Source organism: Carassius carassius, chromosome 27 (assembly GCF_963082965.1).
Source record: "Carassius carassius chromosome 27, fCarCar2.1, whole genome shotgun sequence".
Taxonomy (NCBI): domain Eukaryota; kingdom Metazoa; phylum Chordata; class Actinopteri; order Cypriniformes; family Cyprinidae; genus Carassius; species Carassius carassius.
The window spans coordinates 29623532-29630832 of record NC_081781.1 but is presented as its reverse complement, the minus strand read 5'-3'; positions in this window follow the sequence as shown (position 1 = coordinate 29630832).

Below are 7301 nucleotides of genomic sequence, written 5' to 3'. Positions count from 1 at the left end.
CAATCTTTTTTGTTTAAAGCGCTATATAAAGGTGACTTGACCCCTAATATATATATATACAGGTTCATCTCAAAAAATGTTATATCATCGAAATGTTCATTATTTTTTGTAATTTCATTCAAAAAGGCAAACATTCTTATATTATAGATTCATTGCACACAAACTGAAATATTTCAAGTTTTATTTTCAAATATTTTGGTTTGTTCACAGAGTGCTGTATCAAAATATGTTCATAGAAAGTTGACTGGAAGGAAAAGTGTGGTAGGAAAAGGTGCACAAGCAACACGGATGATCACAGCCTTGGGAAGATTGTCAGGAAAAGCTAATTCAAGAATTTGGAAGAGCTTCACGAGGAGTGGACTGAAGCCAGAGTGAGCCCATCAAAAGTCACCACACTCAGACGTCTTCAAGAAAAGAGCTAGAGCGGTCACATTCCTAGAACCAAGCCACTCCTGAACCAGAAAAAATGTCAGAATCATTTCACCTGGGGTAAAGGGAAACAGAACTGGACTGTTGCTCAGTGGTCCACAGTCCTCTTTTCAGATGAAAGTAAATTTAGCGTTTCATTTGGAAATCAAGGTCTGGAGTCTGGAGGAAGACTGGAGAGGCACAGAATCCAAAGTGTGAAGTTTCTGAAGTCAGTGATGATTTGAGTGCCGTGATAGTGTTGCTTTTATTTTGTTTTATCAAGTCCAAAGTCAATGCAGCTATCTATCAGGAGATTTTGAAACATTTTATACTTCCATCTGCTGACAAGCTTTATGGAGATGCTGATTTCATTTTGCAGCAGCATTTTGACTTTAACTAATGAAAAATAGTTAATAACTTCACTGTTATTGAACTTAATGCAATATCTTTCAAAATGAAAGTTGTAGTATAACCAACAGGAGAGCAGTGATGTGTGAACTGAATTTGGTGAAAGTACAGTGTGTTACAGTAAAGTTATTAACCATTATGTTCAATAACGGTGAAGTTATTAACTATTTTTCATAATAAAAAAATCATAAAAAATGTGTAAAAGCAATTACTTTCAAAATGAAAGTTGTAGTATAACCAGCAGGAGAGCAGTGATGTGTGAACTGAATTTGGTGAAAGTACAGTGAGTTACAGTAAAATTATTGACGTTTTTTTCTTTATTAAAATTCATAAAAATTGTGTAAAACCATTTATTTTCAAAACCAGTGTTGTAGTGTAACCAGCAGGAGAGCAGTGATGTGTGAACTGAATTTGGCGATACACTGGCTTACTGTGAAGTTATTGAGTATTTTATTAGTAGCCTTTTTTCGCGTTTCGCACTTTGCAGACGGTCCCTTCGGACTTCAGACGCCAGCGCATTGAGATCAACACATTTTGTATAGAGCGGAGGAACGCTTGTTTTCAGGCAAACTCGCTTGTAGCACGTTTACTACATCACTACGAGTGAAAAGAGGCCTAATTCGTGAATTAAAAGCGTTTTGCTCGCGAGTTATTGATCCGGAAAAGTCGAATCTGTGAATATCTTGCCAGTTTTACCGAACTACACATTCGCGCAATCACATTGCTGGACCAGTTTAAGTAATTTTAAGAGTGTGCATCAGTCGCATTTAAGGTCTGTAAGGTCATGAAAATGCCATGCGATTTTAAAACAACAATTTCCAGGCCTAAAAACGCTTTGAAAAAGTTGTGGAATTTTAATAGTTTGATAGTTATATTTAATCAGGTCCTACATTTCTGTGGTTTTAATAATTCTCACAGCTTTCAAGTTTATAATGAGGTTAATCACCTGCATTTATTCAACTTAGCTTGTAGGTTTGAATAATAAATTAAATCCACACAAACAAGATTCAATCAGTCGAAACCATAAACTCTCTTGGAGCGCTTCACATCAGCGCATCTTGTCTGCACTTCAGCGACCTGCTGCAAACTGCGATACAAGACTCACTCGCATTTCAATCGGGACAGCTGACAAAACTGTCACTTGACTTGACTAATCGGGTAATTGTTGCATTGTCACAAAAATGTGTAATTTGCACACCTTTTAAGTATTTTAAGCCATTTGGTACTCGCGCCTCACATGCTGTATTTGTTGCACACACAGAAGAGGCGGAGACTTCTGGTGGCACATATATTGTTTTATTGCTGTATACTGTCTGCAGAAACACATGAACAGAAAGTAGTAATCCTTCAATTGTGTATCAGTGTCTGCCAGAGTGGCTTCTTCATATATTAATGAAGCTCTATGTCCTGCGGCTCATGATCACCCTCTAGCGTCACCCGCCAGCGTCTACAGGTCTGAGGCCTGGTTCACACCGGACGCCGAAGCGACGCGGAAGCGGCGCCCATTCCTTTCGGCGCCCATGTTAACCTATGATGTCGTTCACACCAGGCCGCGGCGCTCCGCGCCGTGAAGCGCCACTTTCGGCGTCTGGTCTATTTTTTTTTATTTTTTTTTTATTATTATTATTATTGACAACATTAGCAGTTACAAACAACACATACAAATTATACAAATGAATAAATTATACACAAATAAATAAAGTACATACATAAATTAAACATATCCAATAGGGTCTGCAAAGTCCAGCAAGGCTAATTAACAAACAGTCCAATTCATAGCATCATTAGCAGTTATGAGTTCCAATTTCATTCAGTCACATGGTGTCACAAGTTTTGAATATATCTGCACAGTCTTCAGAGCTTTACAGTTCTTTGAATATCTTATGGAGTCCAAGTATTCATCGATTTCACTCTCAAACACAAGAAAGAATGGTTTAGAGCCCCTGAACTTACATTTATGGATGTGGTATTTAGCGAGTAGAAATAAAAGATTAATAATGAAATACTTTCCTTCCTTGTCCGTCTTAAGGTCAACCACACCAAAGAAAACATCTTTAAAGCAAAATGAGAAATCCATAATGAAAAAGGTTTGGATAAATTCAAGGACATCTGACCAGAATTTTTCTGTGTATGAACATTTCCAAAATAAATGATAAATATCCTCATCTGACCTTTTACAGAAAGAGCACTTAGATTCAATATCTGGTTTATACCGCTTCAGCACACACTTTGCTGGGTAGAATCTGTGAATTAATTTAAACGTAACTTCTCTCACTTTATTAGTAAGCATATATTTGAAAGGTAAAGACCAAACATTTTTCCAAGGGACATTCTCTATTAACTTGTTCCAATATGGGATTATATAAGGTATAGTAACAATATGTTTTTGGTATAAATTCCTAATAGTTTTATTTTTCATCTGGTGCACCACAGAAAAGCATAAACTCCCCACAGCAGTATCAGATAAATCAATATTGTGAGTCAGTGGCCATGGGAAATTAATGCCTCCCAGCAGCATTCTGATACCAGAAGGAATTGCATCAAAGACAATTGCATACTCCTTAACCGAAACAGGAATTTGAAATTTCTGTAAAAAATCTGGATAACTGTACAATCTGCCATTTGTGTCATAGAGTTGGCCAACAAGTATAATATTATTCCTGTACCAATTTTCAAAAAATAAACATTTGTTTTTGTAGAGAATGTCCTTATTGTTCCAAATGTAATATCGATGAGGTGAGAAGTTATGTTTAAATAAGAGAGACCAAGCCGAAAGCATGTGTTTATGAAAACTGGACAGTTTGATTGGGATTTTGCTAATATTATAATTGCATAATAACAGAAATTTTAAGCCACCAATTTTAGAGAAAATATAGTTTGGAATAAAGTTCCAAAGTGATGTTGGGTTGTTAATGAATTGTCTGAGCCAGTTGATTTTGAAGGTATTGCTTAAAGTTGTCCAAAAAAAAAAAGTCCAAAAAATTTAAGCCCCCACACTGATTTGTGTTCATTATTACAGACTTTTTGACATAATGAGTTTTGTTTTTCCACACGAAATTAAGCAACATATCGTCAATTCTTTTCGATACCTCACAATCAACATCCAAAGAGGCCGCCAAATAAGCAAGTCTGGAAATTCCCTCCGCTTTTGTCAGTAACACTCTTCCTCTCAAGGATAAATCTCTTTGTAGCCAAGAGTTTAACTTTTTTTTTGTTTTTTCAATGATAGGGCTAAAATTTAATGAACTTCTTATATTTTGGTCTTTAGTAATTATTGTTCCCAAGTATGTTACCTGATCCTTCACAGGAATGTCATATATATTTGAAACATCACAATCTTTAACTGCCAATAGTTCACATTTTTTTAAGTTTAATTTGAGACCTGAAGCTTGTGAAAATCCTCTGATCAACTCTATCGCATGGGGAATCTGAGAGGCATTTCTCAGGAAGATGGTGGTGTCATCAGCCAGCTGACTAAGGATGATACTTCTTTCAGCCAATGTTATCCCTTCCAAGGCACTGTTAGAGACATGTAGAGCTAAGAGTTGAGAGGCGATCAAAAACAAGTATGGAGAGATTGGGCACCCTTGTTTTATTCCACGTGACACTTTGAATCTAGGGGAAGTACCAAATTTCAATTTTATTGCACTACTACCATTTGTATACAGGGTCCTGACAGTTCTGCAAAAGCCTTCTCCAAATCCACATTTTTTTTAGTGCTTGCAGGATAAAACCATGTTCAAGCGAGTCAAACGCCTTATAAAAATCAAGGAACAGAATGAAGCTGTTGTCATTGATAAGATCATTATAATCTAATAAATCTAGCACTAATCTAATGTTGTTTGCAATATGTCGTTTCCTCATGAACCCAGATTGTGATTCATCTATAATAGTGTCTAATACTTCTTTAAGTCTATTAGCGAAAACTAGTGCAAAAATTTTGTAATCGTTATTCAAGAGAGTGATAGGACGCCAATTCTCTAGACAGTTTCTGTCCTTTTCTGGTTTTGGAATCAATGTGATGACACCCTGTGTCATAGTTGTTGGAAGAGCTTCTTTCTCTAAGCTCTCTGAGAAAACTTTTACTAGAAAGGGGGTAAGTAATTTATCAAACAATTTGTATAATTCAGCAGTCATACCATCACACCCTGGGCTCTTGTTGTTTTTGAGATTTTTGATCGCCTTCAACACCTCCTCTTGGGCAATGCTATCATCACAATAGTCTCTGTCTTCTGGGGATATAGTTTTACAATGGCTAATAGAGGTCATAAATGATTTAGTTGTTTCCTCACAGTAATTAGATGTGTATAAATTGTTATAGAAGTTATAGCAGTGGATGGCTAACTCTTTTGGATCTTCAATAATTTTTCCCTCCACTTTAATTTGATCTACAGTAGCCAGTACATTTTTACTTTTTTCAAGTCTAAAGAAGTAAGCTGAGTTTTGTTCGCCCTCTTCTATCCATTGTTTCCTTGATCTTATATATGCTCCCTTAGCTTTCGATTTATAAATGTCATCTAATTTATTTTGTAATTTCGTATACTCACATCTTTCCTCATTAGATAGAGACTCTTTTTGAGAGAGAAATGCTAGCTTCTCAATAACCTCGTCTTCAACTGCTTGTCAGTTCTTGGCCAAATCACCACCAAACTTCCTGAGAAACTTTCCCAACTCATATTTTAGAAGCTCCCAATTTGTCCCATAATCTTTCTGAGAGTCTGCTTTAATCCAAAAGTTTTCAATCAGTTCTTTAACTCTTTGTTTGACCTGATTATGTTCAAGGAGGGAACTATTAAGTTTCCAAAATGAGGCTTTTGGGCCAGAGTACTGATTCGAGGACAGAGCTATTGAGAGGTAAATCGCTTTATGATCGGTCAATGGAGTATTACTAATATTGACTGAAATGCTGTTCCTCATTAAACATCTGGAAACTAACCAGTAGTCAATTCTGGATTGTCTTGAGCAGTCCTTATTGGACCAGGTATACTGTCTGTCATTTGGGAACTGTTCCCTCCAAACATCAACCAGGTCAAATTTATCCATGAGACAATTTAACACAGAGTTAGGAGACTCTGACCTCCTTGGTGGCCATCTGTCTAATATATTATTCATCGCTATATTAAAATCCCCTCCCACAACTAAAGAGGCATAAGGGTATTTGTTCAACCAATGTGATATTTTATGCTCTATAGTATCAAGAAGCATGTTATTCTCCACAGAAGAGTTGTATCCATATATGTTTATAATGACCATGGTATGATTGTTTTTAGTTATTACCATTATGAGAAAATGCCCTGAAGAATCTAAGTCGGTATTTTGAATAATCCCATTAAAATTGTACCTAAAGATTCCTACACCAGCTGAGTGTTCTGATCCATGTGCTAACCAGATGTTGTCTCCCCACTGTGACCTCCAAAAATTACAGTCGTTGGCTGTTGAGTGACATTCTTGAAAAAAGCAAAAATCTGTCTTATTTTTCTTTGCAAACAAAAACAAAGCCTTGCGTTTCACACTATTTTTAAGACCCCTGGCATTAATAGACATTAAAGACAAAGACATAAAATAATATCAGGTATAACCTGAAAGCTGGAAAAAATACAGATTCTCTCTAAACAATTAATTAGAAAGTTGTTGTAACTCTGCAATACAAAAAAAACAAACCCCTAGCAAAAGACAATGGGCACATGGTAAATTCTGTATACATATGATAAATCTACCCCAAAAATGTCCTTTGAGGAAAACTTTTAAAGATATTTTCTCTCAATGTAGGCTATATAAGAGTCGTTAACCTTAACAATGAACTGATTTTTTATCTTGTGCTTTTTATCTGTACCCTTACTTGTTTTGTTCTACCCACCCTTTCTGTAGTCCTTAACAAAAGATGATATTCAGCATTGAGATCATTATGTCTATATTTGAAAATAAAACGGTTATATATCCATCTACTGAGGAACCATATTAAAGTCATCCAATCAGTAGGAAGTTGCTACCATTTATATGACTCATAGTAGGTTCTAGCAGCTCTACAACAGAGATATTATGTGAATTATTCACACTAGCAAAAGTAGAAAATAAATACGTTGGGTGACTTTGTAAATACATTTGATAACCCTTTGAAAATACTTTTTTGTAAATCATTTTATATATATATATATTTTTTTTTTATTATTATTATTATTATTAATCATTTTTGGATCACATTTTGGTTGTAGTTTAATATTTACTGTAGAACTTGGCTGGTAGGATATTTTTTTTTTTAACGTTACTCCTGAGATGAATAATCCATCCAGAAGTAGAGCAGACAAAATTTAAAGTCATTTCAACTGAAAATATGTTATCCAAACAAACCTGCTCTTATCTTAGTTCAGATTTACACGTGCAAGCCTAAGGCATATAGAGCAGTTTGGAGGCCTGGCTGGCTCACATATCATTCACCGTTACCCTTTTACCATCAATATGCGCGAAATGCCCTCTGAAACCTGCTT